The following is a 21,134-nucleotide window of genomic DNA, read 5'->3' as shown; positions in this document are numbered from 1 at the left end:
CATTGTCCTACGGACTTAGCAGAGACGCGCATAGCCGGAGATCTTACCACTTCAGACGCTCGTCTCGGACAGACTGGCCTGGGCCCCTACCGAGGGTGCTTCACAGATACAAACGGAAGTGACCAGAGCGGCAGCTTCCTATACCAACATGACAAAGGACGGACAGGACCATACTAAGAATAGAAACCTCTTTGCTTTTAGAAAGTGTAGCTACCCGTTCCGACGTTGGTCCTACTGTTCTCTAGCAGACAGGCTTGCCTGCTACCAACAAGCATGCAACTAGAAATACATTTGCTCATTCATCCTCTCACACAGAAGGGAAGGGGGATGACAGTATCTTATCATATACAGTATATAAAAGAAAGCGGATGTAGGTTCCGTATGAGACTGTGTGACATGAATTATATATAAACTGTGTTTTAAAGTGTAGTAGTGTGACAGATCGTTCTTGTTTATGTGTAAAAGTAACACGCTTCACTGCTCAGTCTCCTCCCAGATAGTCAGAAACACCACAGTAAATTCAGAAGTGGAATTTATGCCGTAAATGACAACAGATTTAAGAAATAAACATGAAAGGAATCCAACAGAGACCTTTCAAGCTTTCATTTAATAACAAATCTACGATTAAAGCTTTCAGGAGACAGAAAGAAGCAAAGTATAGTCACATAAGCCACGGTCGGAAGAGCACAATGAGCGGAGCTGTCGAATTGCAAGATATCGGCTGATCTGTTGCTGGTTCACGTCTCAATGCATTCAAAAGCTGCGCGGGATTAGCCGAGCGGTCTGGGCGCTGCAGTCATGGTTTGTGCGGCTGGTCCCGGCGGAGGTCCGTTTTTTTTTTTTTTTTTTTTTTTTTGCATTCTAAATTTTTTTCTTAAGAGTCTTCGGGTTTATGTTCGATGTTATGTAAACGTAAGTGCGCTCTTCCTGTGAAGTGAGTTTGTTCGATTGGCTTAATCTACAGGTCAGCTTTCACTACATGTAGTAAGATATTTTGCATATTCTTGTTTTATGTTTTGTAGTAAAAATTCTGCTGCTGAGTAAGAACGGTGATAAACTAAGAATGGCCTTAGGATTTTGCATGTAGGAACGATGATCGAGTAACAATGATCTTAGGATTTTGATACAAGTGCCAATGATGAAGTAATTTGTGTGTTATGTGAAGAACCATTGTAAAATTTTATTGCGCTATTTGTAATGAAACCTTTATAAGCCGATGTCCTTATTGACTGGACATGGTACATCCCTCTTTTCCTCAAAACATGTTCAGGAATACTGAAGTTTTTATTTACGAACACTACAGAGAGAAGAACATGACTGTCATGTGGGCCACGGGAGAAAAGTGAGTTTTCATAGAGCTAGCTCAGGAATGAGGCAGACACAGCCGACAACTGCCGCAGCGATCGCGCACACCCCGTTACCGCACTCGTATCGTGTCCACACGTCGCGTCGTTTCTGAACTGCTGACGTTCGGCAGCCGCGTCGCTCCTGCAGCGGCGGCGGCCGCGCCCGGCCTTGACCTGGGGTCAGCCGTGATCCGGCGGCGCGGTCGCGCGCGCGCCGGTAGCTCGCCGCCCACGCGTGGGCCGCGCCCAGCCGTGCCCGCCTGCCCTCTGCGGGGCGACAACCGCCGGCGTGGGCGGCGCGGCGGGCGGCGCCACTAAATCCCGGCTCGGCCGGCGTGCGTCACGCGGCGCCGACACACCTCCCCCCCCCCCCCCCCCCTCCCAGGCCGGCGGTGCATCAAAGCCGACCGTGACGAGACCAGGCGTCGGTCCTCCAGCCATTTCTTGACATCAACCCCTTTAAATTCTAATCTCCGTCTGCCTTCCTACCTTCCATAAACTCACCCAAAATTGCTTTCAACACGCCCATTTCTTCCAGTAACGTACCTACTTACTGTAAGTAACAAACATTAATACAAACCTATTTCTAGCAACATCATTCATTTGAAGATTCCCGTGGATTCATCTTCTCCAGGTAAGATAAATATCAAGTTTCACATTGAAACACGCTGAAGTCTATTTACTTTTTCTCTTGTTAACGTGAGTCAATCGTTCATGTTTTTGCAAACTTTCATTGAATCTTCCCTCGGTCAAACAGAGACACACAGAAAGCACGTACTACTCGTGCGAAGCTGAGCCAAGCTTTGTAAATGTTTATCGTGTGTGCTGCTGTTAAACATATAATGGTGTGGTTGTAGCGTTTTCCAGTGAACTGAACACGACTCACATAGTGCACATCCAAAAGTGTGTAAATTTTAAAATTCGGGGCAAAAACACATGCAGATTTCGTCACAGAGTTACACATCCCTGCAGCATACAAAAACGAGTCCCCAGCAAGAAAGCAGAGAAACCTGTAACAACCATATGTAGATGGAGTTTTAAGAAATCCGAAATCAGTCGTGCTTTGATTAAAGTAAACTTTTTTAAACCACATTTGCGACTGGTTGCCGTTTAAATTATGAACCTTAGGCCACAACACTGGTTTCCATCGAAAAAGTTTTATTTGTTAAACTTTCTAGTTTTATTGAACTTTGTATCATTTCCGCCTGACGTTGCATACCTCCCCGCAAAATTTAAAGTAGAACGTTATCGTAAACGCCTGAGCCAATATGGCTACTTATTTTATGTAATTGGTGAAATACAGGGTAACGAAACTTTAACTAAAAGACGAACAGAAACCAAGCTACAGTTCTAAGAACTGAAAGACGTGAAACGGTAAAGGAGAAGGGAGTGAGGCAGCTCCGTAGCCTATACCCCAACTTCATTCAATCACTACGCAAAGAAAGCAGTGAAAGAAAGTAAGGAGAAGTCACTAAAGGAACTGAAGTTCTGGGAGAAGAAATAAAACATTTGTTTCTGACAGAGACAGTAAAACACTTGGAAAAATAGTTAAATGGCACGGACAGTGTCTTTCAAGTTGAAGATCATCATAAAAAGTAAGAACAAGGTAACGGAGTGTAGGTGATACGTGACGAACTACTTTACGAAATAAAACGCTAAAAGTGGTAGACCAGTGTTGCTATTTGGGTAACAAAGTGCCTGACGACAGCGGAAGTAAATAAAACACAAAATTCAGTGGAAACATCGATGTTACCGTTCGGGTCAAGGTTCGTTACAGGTCATTTCTCAACCCCTTGAGTTTACATCTCTCTCAGCAAGTATCAACACACTACTACATCTTGCTCTTGCAAACAAAAGCAGAGGCCTTTCACAACGTACCTCACACTTATCTGTAGTCGATTAACGGTATTATTCTCTTGGCTGTCCCTTAACACCGAGTCCCTCCGCTTCCATTTTTCTACCTAGTAATATCCCGTGCAGTTATGATATTTCGTTCATATTTATCATTGAAACCGCAATTTCACAGAAAGGTAAAGAAACTGCATCTCATCTGACGCCTGTTCGATCCGCTACAGATTATGCAAAACAACTGTGCCTTTCCAACACCAGTTTATCATATGTGTCCGCAGGAATAAAGCGTCCAAATTGATAAAACTGGGGCATGCCCATGAGTGACATCCAACAGAAGAGAAGATTGTATGCCGGCCGAAGTGGCCGTGCGGTTAAAGGCGCTGCAGTCTGGAACCGCAAGACCGCTACGGTCGCAGGTTCGAATCCTGCCTCGGGCATGGATGTTTGTGATGTCCTTAGGTTAGTTAGGTTTAACTAGTTCTAAGTTCTAGGGGACTAATGACCTCAGCAGTTGAGTCCCATAGTACTCAGAGCCATTTGAACCATAGAAGATTGTATGCCCGTATCACAGACGCCAGTCTGGCGCAGAATAACACGACGCTTTTTCTTGCGGTTCGCCTCCTCGGCGTGAATCAGTATGGATTCCACAACAGGCGGCCACGTGGAGCCGTCCACTGCTGCCCCCAGTCGATACCGCGTTCTTTCACTTACGGAAGGCAATCGGTACAATCCCGCGCCGTCGTCTAGGTAACAAAGTATGAACTTACTGTGTGCTCGGTTCAGGACTTCCTAACAGATACAGCGTAACACGGTCTTGACGAGGCGAAGCCGTCAAATGTAAATGTAATTTCGGCCATACCCAAAGGGAGTTGCATTGGACCGTTACTTACTTTACTTTACTTTTTCGTGTCCGGAGATTTGTTTCAAAGCCTTTCAGCCAATGTCGGGCCAAGTCCAATGTTTCTCTCTTCTCAAGCCATAGTTCGTCAAGGGTTCACCTTGTGGGGCAGTTGGAACACTGTAGAAGGTGTTCCATATCCTGAACTCCACCACAGTCGCATTTGTTGTCTCATTCGTCCTTGAAACCCCATTTGACTAGGTTTGCTTTAACTGGTGCTACGCCTGTTCTGATGCGGTTCAGTGTTCTCCAAATCTTCCAGCTTGATGTACTGCCGCTGGGTATTTCTCGTGAGGCAGGGTAGTCCTTCGGAGGCTCGTTCAATTCACTAGTGAGAAATTTCTTGCGGGATTTAAGTCTGCTAAGTCCACATGAAGAGCCATGCAGCGGGTGGCGCTCGTCGAAAATCTGTTTAAATTTTTCGGTATGTTCGTGCGCAATTCTTCGGGATTCAGGAGATGAGAATCCAGCTGCTTTGTATATTTTCCCAAGTGGAGTGGGTTTCATCCATCCTGTTGTTAGCCTGCATGTTTCATTAAGGACTGTAGTGAGTTTTTTGGCATGTGTGGATCGAGACCATACAGGGCATGCATAGTCTGCCGTGGAGAAGTAAAGTGCTTGAGCAGTTGTTCATAATACAGTCGGACTAGCTCCCCATTTACTATTCGTCAGTTTTCTTAAAATACTGTTCCTGCAGCAAGTTTTTGGCAGGTTTTTTCACAGTGATATCTGTACGTCAGTGATCTATGCAGCACGACACCAAGGGTTGTTGGTTTGTCCGTATGGCCCAGTTTGTTGCCATTCCAGGTGACGTTCAGCTTCCTGTTTGCCTGTTTTGTGCGGAGGTGGAAAGCGCTAACCTGTGTCTTAGACGAATTTGGTTTGAGGGAGTTCTCTTTATAGTATTCAGACATTACGTGTAGCGAGCTTTCTAATTTCCCTTCTACTTCCTCGAAGCTATTTCCTTGCGCTGTAATGGCCAGATCATCGGCATACAAGAAATGGGTAGTACGTTCCGGCGTTGGTTGATCATTGGTGTATAGGTTAAATAATAGGGGGGCCAGCACACTGCCCTGGGCGAGGCCGTTCTTTTGTCGACGCCATCGGCTTTTTTTCCGTCCAGCATTACATAGAACTGTCTGTTTTGCAGCAGAGATGCAATGATTTTTGTGAACTGATGATCCTTAAATGTACAGTACAGTTTTTCCATGAGCTTTCTGTGGTTGACGGTGTCGTATGCAGAACTTAAGTCCACCAATGCTACACCTGTTATTTGTTTGTTTTCAAACCCTTCCTCTATGTGTTCTGTGAGTGCTAGGATTTGACTGGTGCATGATTTCCCGGGTCTGAATCCAGCCTGTTGGGGAATGAGCTTTTGGTCTGCGATATTTTCTATGCGGTTTAGGATTATTCGTTCGTACAGTTTGTACAGGTGGCACAGGAGTGCTATTGGGCGGTAGTTCTTTGGTTGACCTGCGTCTTTCCCAGGTTTTAGTAGCGCCACTACCTTTGATTTCCTCCACACTTTTGGGATCTTACACGTTTTTAAGCAATGATTAAAGAGCTGCAGGATCCATTGCTTGGCACTAGGTCCGAGCTGTTTGATCTGTTCCACGCATATATCGTCGACTCCCGCTGCTTTCCCGTTTTTCATTGAGTTCATTCCATGATTAAGATCTTTCATGGTTAATGGTATTTCGAACACGCTTGACTCTTGACTCTGAATTCTGCTGATTTTTATTTTCTGACATTTCTTGTTGGGTTTTCCATTTAGTAGGAGCTGATGGGCAATTTGATTGGGTGTTACTGAAGAGCATTGTTTAGCTGTCCCAAAGTAACAATTAAGTTTTTTTATTAAGTTCCAAGAGACTTTGCTACTATGGGTCATATCCATTCTTTCCAGAGTTTCGACCCACTTCCTTTGTCTTGATTCACTAATCATTTCCATTAGTGTTTCTCCACATTGGACTACTTCTTCACTAAAGGGGTCCTGTTCGTAAACCATTTCGTACTCCCTCAGGATGTTCTTTGATTCGTCAGAGAGACCTGGGATGAAATGCTCTCTGCAGCCTCGGGGTATGTGTCTTCGAGAAATCTTTTAGAGAGTCTCTTCGAAAGTTTGATAATTTTCTGGAATTGGGTGTAGATTTTTTATTTCTGCATCCAGTTCCACAACATATTCTGTCCATTTAGCTTTTTTAAAGTTGAAGCGTCTGCGGAATGGTATTTTCGTTGTTCTCAGAGCAGCGTATATTTGGATTCCGATAGGTCGGTGTTGTGTTTTAGGAAGAGGTGCGTATGCACTTTTTAAGTATCGGTCTTCCACGTTTGCGCTTACAAAACAAATATCAGGGTTGTATTCGCGCTTCCAGATTTTGCTGCTGAACGAGCATGGTAGCTTGGGATCATGGATCAGGGATAAGTTATTTATTTCCGCCCACTGCTCTAATTTATGTCCGTTGTCGTCTGTATGTTTGCAGCCCCATGATGTGCTGTGGCAGTTGAAGTCTCCTAAGATGAACTGTGTTTTCTGGTTGTTGAAGTTTGGTGGCAAAGTCAAGTTGAACTTCTCTCCGGGAGGCTTGTATACTGACGTTGCGGTGAAGGTGCTACACTCGACAGTCAGTAATTCTATGTTATTGTATGTAGTTCTGTTAGTTGATATTATGGCCATCTCAGGTTTTGTGAAGACAGCGCTGCCATATTTAGGATGTGGATTTTCTATGGCTAATTTCATTCCTTCTGTTTCTGGTCTTATTGCCCCCTTCTTTCTTGTGTGTTTCTTGTATACACAGTATGTCCCATTTGTGCGTGCGGCGAAGTTGTGATATGATTTGTTTGTTTTTGGTGATACCCTCTACGTTTACGCTTGTAGTCGTCAGAGTTTGCTCTGAGAAGGGCTCATTCTTTTTGCTTTTCCGGTGTTGGAAGGATTGGCCGTTGCCTTTTATTGCAACGTTTCCGGGGGACGCCGGCATTATCTGACAAATGATTCTCGGTCTCTTATCTCAGACAGTGCTCGCGTGGAAGCTCCTTTACAATATGTATAGATGACGTACTCGCTAACTTAAAGACGCTCTTTGAGGCTGTTCTCGGATGATGATGTATGTAGACGAGTTGAAAGCCGTTAATTTGAAAAGTCTTCCATTTTCTGTAACTTTTGCAACTTGTTAGTCGCTGGGGATGTGCACAGACACTCTAAGCACAGGTTTCGCTTGCTAGGAACGCCACCGTCTTTCACGGTAGCGTGAAAACACATCTATACACTACACTTTGGAGACGCTCCCTGTCTGACCAGTTCTGTGTCACCGCGTTAGAATGTTGAGTTAACGTGCCCATGTGGACTGAGAGATAGATACTTGTTGTTCCCGACTGCTTGGGTTAGACGCATCACGTGGACTCGCGCCTCCACTTTTCATGGCTTACCTCGACAACTTATTTAATGTTTCATTTCAGTGGACATTTCAACACTACAATACATGGGAAATTATGGTGAGAATGTTGCTTACAAGCACGCTATGGCATAATATCTCATTAGCAGAATTTTCAGGTTTACAGACCTACTTTCTTTGTGATTAACGTTAAATCCTTTATTCAAAGCGTGACACTTTGTTCCATGTTCGAGGATCACTTATCAATAAACGAAAGAACGTTATTGAATATAGGTCATGGCATATCTTCCTATCCTACTCATTTAGCATTATTACGCATATTAGAAATTATGTGGGGTTTTAGTTTTGTTCTGATTTTGCTCCTCCCCGGTCTTCTGAACCACGTGGTCCGTTGCAGGACATATGTAGCGTTTCTACTACATTTTCCTACTCTTTTATTCAATAATAATACGAAATGCTTCCAAATTTCTCTTTTCTCACCTTGAAGCAATTTATACTTTATTACGTTTTTCCTGGGTTATTGCCGTGAGCTCAATTATGCTAATTTGAATGAACAGTTGGTGCGAGGGCAATTTATAAAGGCCGAGATCAGAGACGATCGGCCTTCAGCGGAATCGTTACTCAGGCGCGCTGCCATCCGCACAAATATATTTACTTTCTTTGCATATTACAGCAAGTATAAGGTAGGTTTGTACCGATGCCAATTCGTAAATTCCTGCTGATTCTGAATATATTCCGACTGAATATTGTGAATCATGTTTTCTGCGAATAGGTATCAGCCTATACAACGTCGGTTTTACATCCCCATCGCACACCTTGTCTCTGTGACGGAGGATGCAAATTTACTTTCAGATCGCGCTAGAAGATTTGAGTGTGTTGATAACTTTGCATTCACTTAAGATGATGTTCACGATACCCTTATACTTTCCGTTGCGCCATAAACGCCCATTCTACTCTTGACTGTATCAACTGAAGTTAGACAGCGTTATTAATCACGGGTTAAAATTTTGTATTAAAAAGGGAAATATTTACAGAGCATTTACAATGAAGTCATACTAATTATGTACTTGGCTTAGGATGAAAAAGGAGGAGTATTTCAAAGACGCAACGTAGAAAGTAGCACGCCAGGTACAATTACAATATCCATTACTGTTTGATTACATGAAAGACGATCAGTCACCGGAAAGAGCAACACCCATGAAGTTGGAAAGTAGTATCCGATCGAAGCTACATAAAAGTACAACAAGTACGTAAAACTGATGGTAGGATAACCAGATCGCAGACGTGTACATTGGGAAAAACTAAGGTAAATATAACTGACCTACGAAATTCACTTTCGACCGATTCTTTAGTAATGCTCTTCACTATCGAACCTTAACTAGACAGGAATACTAGTGCAGCCAGAAAAGCTGAAGAAAGAGCAGACTAGTTTCGCGCACGCGACAGCGTCGCGGAGACGTCGCTCGAACTGCGGTGGCAGACGTTACAAGGCCGCGAAGAGACTCTATTGAAGTTCTGAGAGCGGATGTCCCAAGAATGGTAAGGAGAGAAACTTGAGCTCTTACCGAGACTCTCTTCTCGCACACTGCTCACGAGAGGAGCGAGATGAGTGGTCGGCGCGGAAGGTTTGGTTTAAAAGAGGGGAAAGGGACCAAACTACGAGGTCATCGGTCCATTGTTCCTAATAAAACAATGCCACGAAGGAAAGGCACCGAACACTAGAAGAAACAAGAGGCCAAGAAAACACAGAGACGCAAGAAACAGAAGAGAGTAAAACAAGAAAGCAGATTACAGTGGCTGGCCGACCACGAAAATTAAAAGGATAAGCCAGCCACCCTGCAACACGTTAAAACCTCCACCCTAAAAGCACTAGGGTGGAGGACACAGAGGGATAAAGGACATGCGCTAAAACCTACATAGAAGTATAAAACCCACTCTCACGGATAAAACCTAAAACTAAAGCTGCTGCTGAGGCATCGTCGCCCAACACCGAAGGTAGGGTGCTGGGAATGTTCAAAGTACGCCGCAGAGCGGCTAAAGTGGGCAGTCCAGTAAGAGGTGAACGAATGTCATTTGTGAGCCATAGCAACACCGATGTCGGTCCTCGCGACGGAGGAGGTAACCATGCATTAGCCACGTATGGCCAATGCGGAGCCGGCAGAGGACTACTGATTCCCTGCAAGAGGACCGCATGGAAGACTTCCACACACGTAATCTCCTTAATGACACGCAGTTTGTTGTGCGTAATGTTATGCCATTCCGTCTCCCAAAGCCGGAAAACCCTGCGGCGTAAGACAGAACGCAAGTCAGCTTCGGAGATGCCCATCTCCGGAAGCGGTTTCCGCGTCGCCTGTTTGGCCAGCCTGTCGGCATGTTTGTTGCCTGGGATTCCAACGTGTGCTGGGATCCACTAAAAAACACCACTGAACGACAGGATCGTTCCAGGGCATGGATGGACTCCTGGGTGGACACTAACAGAGGATGGTGAGGGTGGCACTGGTCGATAGTTTGTAGGCTGCTCAATGAGTCAGTACACAGAAGAAATGACGCGGCAGGGCACGAGCGGATGTGCTCAAGAGCACGAGGTAATGCCGTCAGCTCTGCAGTGAAAACACTGCAGCCATTTGGCAAGGAGTGCTGTTCAATACGTCCTCCATGAACATACGCAAAGCCTACATGACCGTTAGCCATCGAGCCGTCGGTATAAACCACGTCAGAGCCTCGAAACACGTCAAGAATCGAGAGGAAGTGACAGCGGAGAGCGGCGGGGTTAACGGAGTCCTTAGGGCCATGCAAAAGGTCCAAACGAAGCTGCGGCCGAGGCGTACACCATGGAGGCGCACGTGAAATGACCGCAAGTAGAGGTGGTAAAGGGAAGAACTCCCGTTCGGAGAGAAGGGACCGCACGCTAATTGCAATCGTTAGTCCCGACCTGCGCCGCCGATGCGGCAGACGGACTGCCGCGGGTGGGAAAAGGAGACGGTAATTCGGATGCTCAGGAGAACTACGAATGTGTGCTACGCAACTGGCAAGCAGTTGTGCACATCTGATCTGCAATGGAGGGACCCCAGCCTCCGCCAGTGCGCTGGTCACTAGACTCGTCCTAAAAGCTCCTGTCGCAAGTCGAACCACGCAGTAGCGCACAGTAAATGCAACGCTGAGGGCGCTGTCGAACCATAAACTGCACTCCCTTAGTCAATTCTGGATTGGACAAGGGCTCTGTAGAGCTGCAGCAGCGTAGAGCGATCTGCACCCCAGTTGGTGTTGCTCAGGCAACGGAGGGCACTGAGATGCTGCCAGCACTTCCGCTTAACCTGACGAAGATGAGGAAGGCAAGTCAATGGAGCTTCGAAAACCAGTCCTAAGAATCGGTATGTCTCCTCTACAATGAGTGGATCGTCATGTAGGTAAAGTTCTGGGTCCGGATGAACGGTACGACGCCGACAGAAGTGAATGACACACGACTTTGCGGACGAAAACTGAGGGCCGTGGGCTAGAGCCCATGACTGCGCCTTGGGGATGGCTCACTGTAGACACGCTCAGCCAACGCCAGTACTGGAGCAGCAGTACGAAATGCACAAGTCGTCTGCATACAGAGGTGAGACGGAGGGCCCGACAGCTGCTGTTAGACTGTTAATGGCGACTGAAAATAGACACACTCAATACAGAGTCCTGCGAGACTCTATTCTCCTGGATATGGATGGAACTATGGGAGGAACCAACTTGGACGCGGAAAGTATGGAGCAACAGGAAGTTTTGGATAAAAATCGGGAGCGGGCCCCGGAGACCGCACTCATACAATGTGGCAAGGATATGATGTCGCCAGGTCGTGTCGTATGCTTTACGTAAGCCAAAAAAGACGGTAACCAGGTGTTGCCGTACGGAGAAGGCTGTTGGGATGGCAGACTCGAGGGACACAAGATTATCAGTGGTAGAGCGACCCTAGCGGAAGCCGCCCTGACATGGAGCCAGTAGGCCATGTGACTCCAGGACCCAACCCAATCGCCGACATACCATACGTCCCAGCAGCTTACAGAGAACGTTGGGGAGGCTGATGGGCTGATGAGAGATGCTTAATCGTCTCGCTGTGGATGCGATCAGGCCCAGGAGCGGTGTCGGGGCAATGTGCAAGGGCACTGAGGAGCTCCCACTCTGTAAATGGGGCGTTATAGGATTCACTGTGGCGTGTAGCGAATGAGAGGATGTGTAACCTCCCTCTTACTAATCGGCCTATCCTGCTTGCGATATAAAATATGACCGTGGATCGCGTGTATGCCTAATGGATTTTTTTATAATTGGATAAGGCTATCTTTCCCGAAGAAGTGATACCGATAAGGAGGAGGAAAGTGTACAACTGACCCTTCTGATGGAAAGTCTATTAAAAATAAAAGGTAATTAAACCGGACAGGGCTATAATTTGGAAAATGTAAGCTATTTTGTGCATTCACTCACGGACAACACTGGACAGAAAAGGGCTACCACTGAATTCAAAAGTTAATTAATGAACGAAAGAGAAATAATTAACGGTCGCCAGCCCACTACGGCAATTTACATCCAAAATCCTGTACAATACGATGGGAAAGAAAAACATGCATTGTTAAACACTGACGTGGCAACTGAAGGTTGTCACGTTTTCACACGAATTTTAAGTGAGTATGTAATGATAAACGAAACTGAGAAGTCACTCTTACGTTATGTTTGGCATGCGGTCGAGTAATGATTTGAAAATATGCACTTAAACTGTATGTTAGTACTAAACTTCGATACGTGAACAATGACTGTCAGTGACCTCAGCATAACGTCATCAAAGAAATTTAGGAAAAAAAGCAAGCACTTTTTACTTTACCGTACTTATTTTGCAAATTGGATTTCATATTATTGTCTCAACAACTGAACCTTTTTTTTACTGACTTGAACAGAATTAATGGGACTTAACATCTGTGGTCATCAGTCCCCTAGAACTTAGAACTACTTAAACCTAACTAACCTAAGGACATCACACACATCCATGCCCGAGGCAGGATTCGAACCTGCGACCGTAGCAGTCGAGCGGTTCCGGACTGAGCGCCTGGAACCGCTAGACCACCGCGGCCGGTTGTTGCACAACAGTTAATTGAAAGTATACTGAGGCTAAAATTCTTACAAGAGAATTTATTCATTAATAAACTGGCTGTAACTATTCAATTTGGTTCTTATGACACACAGTTAGCATATTAGGGGGAAAAAGGAACAAGGATCCTGCTTGGTAACAATGTATGGTGGCAATGAGGACACAATCGCCCTGAGTTTAACTAATTATTATTTTAATAAATCTTATCAATCAAACCACATTCAGTTGTGCTGCTGGGTTAGCCGTTAATACTTTCTACCAATGAACAGTCTTACTTCAGTGCTGTGCACACGACGAAACTCTGAGCCAACCACGAAATGTGTTGCTGGAACTGTTGCTGTTGCTGCAGACGGTAGCATTTTGTGGAGCCATGGCTAATTACAGGAACGGGCAATCGTAATTAATACAGCCTCTTCCGCCCATCCACTGTCGGTACTCCTGCTATTAGACATGTGGCCGGCGCGCGTACATGATGCCGCCGACAATTGTACTCCCTACTGCGAGAGCGTTAACACCACACTTCCGCACACTACAAGCGCTGGAACCCGTCTCTCGCTATCGCCGCGCGCTCTGCACAACAGCTCCCTGCCCAAAGGTTTTACAGTGCACAAAAAGCACTGCTATTATCGTTGCTAGTTGATGCAAATAACAGTTCCTTTGGCTTTTTCCCAGAGCTTATAAGTTTCACAGTAAAACGCAGATAAATACAATGAAACGTCAACAGACTTCTACCTAAATTTACACATACAGTGAAGCAATGTCCTTACTTATTAAAAGAAAGCATTTAACTTACAAATATTTAGATACAATTAAAAATATATATATGGGTAGCAGGTGCCATGCATCCTGCATTTTCGGTGCACACTTCAGAAACCGTTAAGTAAAAGTGTGGGGGTGCTCAACCCGGTATCCATAGATCACTTCAGAGAAAGTTTAAGAAATGTCAACTGGGAAGATGTATATAATGAGCCAAATGCTAATGATAGAAGCAGCATATTTCTTGATAAATTTATATCCCTTTTTGAACACTGTTTTTCAAAGAACATTACTAAATCTAACACCAAAAACGTTTCAAAGAAACCTTTGATTACTACAGGTATTAAAGTGTCTTCATAAAGAAAAATAAAACCGTATGAGACACCAAGAACTAGTAAAGATCCAGAAGTAGTTTTACACTATAAAAATTATTGTAACATACTGAGAAAAGTTGTAAAGAAATCAAGATGTATGTGTGCTAGAGTAGAAATCAACAACTCCAACAATAATATCAAATCAATATGGAATGTTGTTAGAAGGGACACAGTAAAAGTAACCTCTGGGGTAGGTAGTATTACTGTTAAAGAGAATGAGACCATCTTTACCAACACCCTACACAGGTAGCCAATGTATTTAACAATCACTTATTAAGTGTAGGAGAAAAAATTGGTGAGAATAGTTCAAAAGAAAAAAACCAGGCAGTACATGGAAGAGTCATTTTTGAAAAATTTTAGTCAGATTAAGTTTCATCTAACAACCTGTTGTAAAATAAGGAATATTATTAAATCTTTGAAAAATAAATGTTTTGTTGGAGTAGATGAAACCTCTAACAAGTTATCAAAACAATGCGGAGAAATTACAGCTGATGTTTTGAGTCACATATTTAATGCATCACTGACTCAGTGTATTTTTCCAAACAGGTTAAAATATGCCATTGTCAGGCCTCTCTACAAAAAGGGAAAAACCACAGATGTCAATAATTACCTGTCAGTATCCTTGCTTACAGCATTTTCAAAAATCTTTGAGGAAGTAATGTACTCAAGAGTGGTTAGCCATCTCAACAGTAATGGGATACTTAGTAAATTACAGTTCGGATTCCGGAAATATTGTTGCACTGAGACAGCAATATGCAATTTCACTGTCCACATAATAGAGTCTTTAAATAGTAAAATGTCACCAGTAGGAATATTCTGTGACTTATCCAAAGCATTTGATTGTGTGAACCATGACATTATGTTAGAGAAATTGTAAGTAGGCTGTTTAGGTTTTTTTATTGGTAACGCCACCTCTGTATGAAAATCACTGGCCGTGCTGTGTGCAGTCTGTGGCTGCTTTGCATTGTTGTAATACTCGCCATTGTAGTGTTGGGCAGCGGCAGCTGGATGTGAACAGCGCGTAGCATTGCGCAGTTGGAGGTGAGCCGCCAGCAGTGGTGGATGTGGGGAGAGAGATGGCGGAGTTTTGAAATTTGTCATGAACTGCTATATTTATATATGATGATATCAAGGTAAATACATTGTTTGTTCTCTATTAATATCTTTCATTTGCTAACTATCCTTATCAGTATCTTTTATTTAGCTGGCAGTAGTGGCGCTCGCTGTATTGCAGTAGCTTGAGCAGCGAAGATTTTTGTGAGGTAAGTGATTTGTGAAAGGTATAGTTTAATGTTAGTCAGGGCCATTCTTTTGCAGGGAATTTTGAAAGTCAGATTGCGTTGCGCTAACAAAATATTGTGTCAGTTTAAGCACAGTCATGTATAATTGTTCAAAGGGGACGTTTCAAAATTACAATTCTATGGTATAAATGGAACAGCATATGAGTGGTTTAAGTGATATCCACAGAACAGGAAGCAAAAAGTCTCTTTATATGCTTCAAGTGATACAAAGGAGTTTGCCACTTCATCTAACTGGGGTGGAATTACATTAGGTGTTCCACAAGGTTCAATCATGGGTCCCCTCCTGTTCTTGATATATGTGAATGACCTCCCTTCTTATGTGAAAGAAGATGCTGAACTAACACTGTTCTCTGATGATAACAAGCATAATTATCAATCCAGTAAAAGAAAGTCCGACAGAAAATGATACAAATAAGGTCTTTGGAAAAGTTATTAATCGGTTTTCTGCGAATGGGCTTGCTCTGAACTTTGAAAAAACACAGTACATCCAATTTTCTGCTGCAAAAAGTATAATTCCTTCAATAAACGTAACATCAAAAGAAGTCAGTAGCCTGGGTGGAGCATACTAAGTTTTTGGGTGTACATATTGATGAGAATCTTAATTGGAAAAGTCATGTTTTGGACCTCCTAAAGTGACTAGGTTCAGCAACTTTTGCAATCAGAATAATTGCCAATTCTGAGGATGTAGAAATTAGTAAGCTGAGATACTCTGCATACTTCCACTCTCTGATGTCATACAGAATAATAGTCTGGGGCAAGTCAACATTTACACAAAAGGTATTCACTGTTCAAAATAAAGTAGTTAGAATAATGTTTGGGGTTCGTACTCGCACATATAGTAGGCATCTGTTTAAAAGGTTAGGAATTCTTACAAATTACCAGATGAAATTAAATGTCTGACAGACAGCGGTAATAGTTTCAAAAACAATTTAAAATCATACCTCCTTGACAACTGCTTCTATACCATAGATGAATTCTTGAATATGAGTAAATAAAGCTTGAGATATAATACATGCATTTTGTGTCATTTAAGGGAATGGGATAGGTAATAGAAATATTTAGGTATAACACTGTAATGTAAAAAAAAAGAAGAAAAAAACAAACAAAAAACTTCTTTCCTGTGCTCATTTCTTGTGCATTTGACACATTCCACATCATAACGGTTTTTCCGTGCTATTGATCAATGGAACACGCTAACTAACTGACTGACGTTCCCTTCCAGCTGCCGTTTGAGAGTGCGAGAGGCTGGAGGGTAATTCTCCGACGCAGAGGCTCGAGTAAAGTGCTCGGCATTCGCATTTGCGTCGGTAGATACACGCCATTTATGGTAACACCGGGAACGGCTGTTGGGGAGTGGTACCCGAACACATGTTTGATCTTTGCCCAGACTTGGCAAGGTGACGTATGGCACCCAATGGTGGGCCCGGAAGGGCTTAGGGTGGAGAATGGCTGGGCTACGCGACGTACCCTCTACCACACACGGCTAGGTGACCTGAGAAACATGTGGGAGCGTATTTCCTTTGTTCTCCATTGCTTCAAAAGTGGACATAATCATGCAAAATACGGTTTTCTTCTTGTACCACTCTCAGATTGTCATCAGATCGTTCCTCCTGCTATGTAGGAGAACCTTCATTATATTCTCTATGAACAGGTCAAAAAGATACAGATGCGATGGAGACGTGCGTGGCTCGTGTTCCCGCCATCATGTACTTTACATGCTGATTTTAACGTACTTGCACCTCACTGCGTCAATTTAAATTACTACTGTCACTGAGTTGCTCCTTTGCCTGACCGTGAGCGACGTTAGCAGCGCGTATCGATATATCCCCTCTCGTGGTATCTTTGCTTGACTGCTATTACTTCCCGGTCGTTGTCTGTCGTAGGGCAGTTCGACGAGAGTTCGGGTTATGAGTTCGGGTCTACCAGTCAGTTGGAACGTGTCTGGAGCGCAGTCCGGACCTGTTAGTCGGGGAGTTGTAATGCGGCACTAGTGCAGTCGGGTTGGAGCAGTGAGGTCTGCGTCGACATGGCTCGCCCGACCATTGCCACCATGCATCACTTGAGCCGGGCCACCGTCTTGGTGGATCGTCGATCGGTCGTCCTACTGGACGTCGCTTTGGCTCGCCTATCGTTCATGAGTCGGCTGTGTGTGTGTGTGTGTGTGCGTGTGTGTGTGTGTGGACTCCCGACTTCACTTCATGCGTGCTTAGTTGCTGTTGTATCGTTCAGGTCTTCGTGCAAGTGTTGTAAGGTTGTGCGTCTAGTTGACGTTAGTTCCACTGCCGATTATGTTACATGTTGTCGGCGTTCTGACTCTGTGAGGTCGGTCGTCTCATCAGGTGACCTGTAACTGGTTCTCTGAGCGCTTCTGGGCCCCTTCAATTACCTTCTTGTGGAACTTGGGTCGCTCCTTTCCTGGTGCAGGGATGTCGCTTAGCCAGTGGGCGTGTTCCCTCTGCATGGTTGCGTCCGAGCCAGTATTTCCTCCTCGTGGGTCTGGAAGTGAGTGGGAGACGCACCAGCAGTGCAGTCGGTCGGTTGCTGCGGACCAGGGAAGTTCTCCGCGCGGTGCAGTCCGCTGGGGCCGCTGGCGGTCCCTGCGCAGGGTCGGAGCGTGTGTGGAGCTGTCCGATCGCTAGGAGCTTCGTGGTTCATCCACCCAGGACGTCAAAGTTGAGTGGTGTGTTATGCACCCAAGCCTCGTCCATTCATGTTGTGGTTCGTTTCGGTGGTCCGCTGTTGGGGTGGTTTTCCTGTGAGCAACACCGAGTGTTTCTACATATTCCATTGTGCATTATCACGTTTGTAACTTTTTTCTGTTTAAGTTCTCATGTACTGATTGACGGGAAGCTAGTCGTTGTGTCGGTCGGTCTGTGGCTGTCCCCTGGTTGCGTTCCGACGGGGCAAGTGTAGCTGGGCTCGCCACCTGTGTTTCGCCTAAGCGGACGAGGGCAGACCGACCTCCCTGGAGACTTCTGAGTGCCACCGGTCTTTAATTATCTGTTTTCAGCTACTTAAAATTTAAGGTTTATGGTTATTTTTTTCTTTTTTTCTTAAAAATTTTGCAAAATTAATTGTTAAATTTATCTTTCAAGCTTTGACATTGCGACCTTCTGCCTTTAAAAGATTATGGTGATATATTTTAAAATTTTGAAACTTAATTGCGGCCTTCAGCCATTTGTATTGCACCTTTCATATGTTTGTTCTACTTTGCTCTGATGTTTTTTTTTAATTATTTTATTGCTATCTTAATTGGATTTTTTATCTTGATTAGTTAAGATTTCTTGTTTGGAGACCTTCAGCCGTGAAAGAGTTGCATTCGGTTAACGTCCGGCTATGTGCCGCTTTGGTTGTAAAAGTTATTAAATTACAATAAATTACGATTAGAAGGTGAAATTGACCTCAACCTATTTGGCCCTTTCCACAATCCTATTACCTGTTTTGCCCAGTGGGTTTAGCGGGCACATCAGCGATTTTTCAGCAATACGTGGCGTGAACAAAATCGTGCAAAATTTTGAGGTTACAAATTTAAATTTCATCACATTATTTCCCCGAAGGATGTAAGTAGGTTTGGCCGTGTAGCGCGCTCTTGCTCGCAGGGTAGCAAACCACTGATGGAGCAGTAAAGACTAGCGTTACCAACCTGGGAATGTGGAAGACTGAAAAAACCATTGTGTGAAACACGGAAAGCTTGTCCCAGTGTGTGCTGTGCTCGCAACACCAACATGTTTGCTTTCATGTAAGATGTTCTCTGCACTTGATTCGCAGTTGTGGACTGTTACAAGATGTAATTATATACGTTAGCAGTTCTGAAAATTTTTCCTTTTTAGTCCACACAAGAATTGAGAATGAATTCTATAATAGCTGTACTTGAGAGAGACTGATGCCAAACCAAAGTTACAGTAGTTTTAAATTTCCAGTGGAACGTAATATAACGTCTAAATTCGTAACCAAAGTTAAGCTATGGTAATGAACAGGGTACAGACCCTATTTTCAGTAAGAATGCAAACAGTCTCCTGGCAGCCGGAAAGAAGAGGCTGCAGCAGCGAACAGGTCGATAAAAAGTATACGGAAAAGTGCAGTGAGTGCTATTTTAGGAACGATTTGTTGCCTTAGCGATATTCCTTCCACAAGTGACTAGTAAAAAACGCTCAGATACGAACACGCTTGTCATAGATAGGGGAACGATTTGCTCAACGTCGACAACGGTGTGCACCCTATTTAGTAAGCACGATGAAGCTGTGCGCTCGCCAGCGTCGCCTCGTCATTGCAACGTCAGATATGGACATCGCTAATAATGTCGCCATTGCGGTACAATGACTGCGTAGACATCTTGTGGTAGGCAGTCGCCTTCATGTGTTACATCCGTGACAAGATAATGTTATATTTTTATTTTCTCTTTAGCTTGCACTTTATAATTGGTATGCATGCGAGAGAATGAGTACCTAATATGATTGAAAACGCCGCGCATACAAACGGGATTTTCCGGTGCTCATACCGCGGGTTCTACTGGCGATAAAAAGGTAGGATCAGGTGTTTTGGACAGTACTTGGGCTGGGGACTATTTGTATACCCAGCAGAAGGATCGTCCTACTGTCAGCATCCTACAGTACAGAGTCGAAGTATGACTATTACACAGTTCCTCCCCCTTAGGCAAATGGAAAAATCGGTTGGTTCTTCTTGTATTTGATATGATCTACCGTGAGCTTTGTCCGACTTATGGGAGCACCATTAGTTCATGGGCGGTTCCTCGGAAAACGCTACAAAAAGGATTTTTGCTTTATTTTCACAGTCACTAGCTAACCAAAAACCAGTCAAGGATGTATTCCTCTCTTGATATCCGTTTCCAGGATACAGAGGTTCAAAGGTACCCTATTTCCAGACGTAAAATACGATCTGAGGCGAAATCCAAACAATACGTAACCGCATCAAATTTATGAAATTTCAAAGGCATATTTCTAGACAAGTCATCTCCCGGTTTTCAAAAACCTTTATCCGTTATCGGCAAACACCTCAAAAATTGACACCAAAACCGAGCCGCGGATTCCGAGATGGCTATGCATAACAAACGGTTGTAATTTGGCCAATGTATTCCTAAGATACCGATCTTCAATAACCTTGAGAATTTATTCCATATTTTTATCTCTTTCTAAGATACAGAGGTTCAAAATTATCCTACTCGTAAACGTAAAATACGCACGTAAAATCCGGCATGAGTGAAAACGTAATAAAGTAACGTAGCAAAGAGAAATATATTGTAAAATATTTCCGTTATCATAACGGTTTTGGGAACCCCACGCCGTAGTACTGAAGGACATCTAAAATTCTTTTGCACGTAAAATCCAGTATGAGGTGTAAATTACTTTTGTGTTATTTCAATTTCGCATAAGTATACTATATATATTTCAGTGACCAATATATCCTCTTCGTATGAGTTACATGTCCTGCTGCAGCATGGAAAAGTAGGGAAGCAGTGGAAAAACGCTTCTCTCGGAGCACAGAAAATGCGAATATGTTGTAAGTAGGCTGTTTAGGTTTTTATATTGGTAACGCCACGTAGTGCTCTGTATGAAAATTACTGGCTGTGCTGTGTGCAGTCTGTGGCTGGTTTGCATTGTTGTTCGCTATTGTAGTGTTGGGCAGTTGGCTGTTAACAGCGAGTAGCGTTGCGCAGATGGAGGTGAGCCGCCAGCAATGGTGGATGTGGGGAAGTGAGATGGCGGATTTTTGAGAGCGGATGATCTGGACGTGTGTCCATCAGAGACAGTAAATTTGTAAGACTGGATGTCATGAACTGATATATATATTATGACTTTTGAACACTATTAAGGTAAATAAATTTTTTGTTCTCTATCAAAACTTTTCATTTGCTAACTATGCCTATCAGTAGTTAGTGCCTTCAGTAGTTCGAATCTTTTATTTATCTGGCAGTAATGGCGCTTGCTGTATTGCAGTAGTTCGAGTAACGAAGATTTTTGTCAGGTAAGTGATTCATGAGAGGTATAGGTTATTGCTAGTCAGGGCCATTCTTTTGTAGGAATTATTGAAAGTCAGACTGCGTTACGCTAAAAATATTGTGTGTCAGTTTAGTGATGATCAGAATAAG

Source organism: Schistocerca americana, chromosome 8 (assembly GCF_021461395.2).
Source record: "Schistocerca americana isolate TAMUIC-IGC-003095 chromosome 8, iqSchAmer2.1, whole genome shotgun sequence".
NCBI lineage: Eukaryota > Metazoa > Arthropoda > Insecta > Orthoptera > Acrididae > Schistocerca > Schistocerca americana.
The sequence above is the reverse complement of the archived record's forward strand: the minus strand, read 5'-3'. Positions refer to the sequence as shown.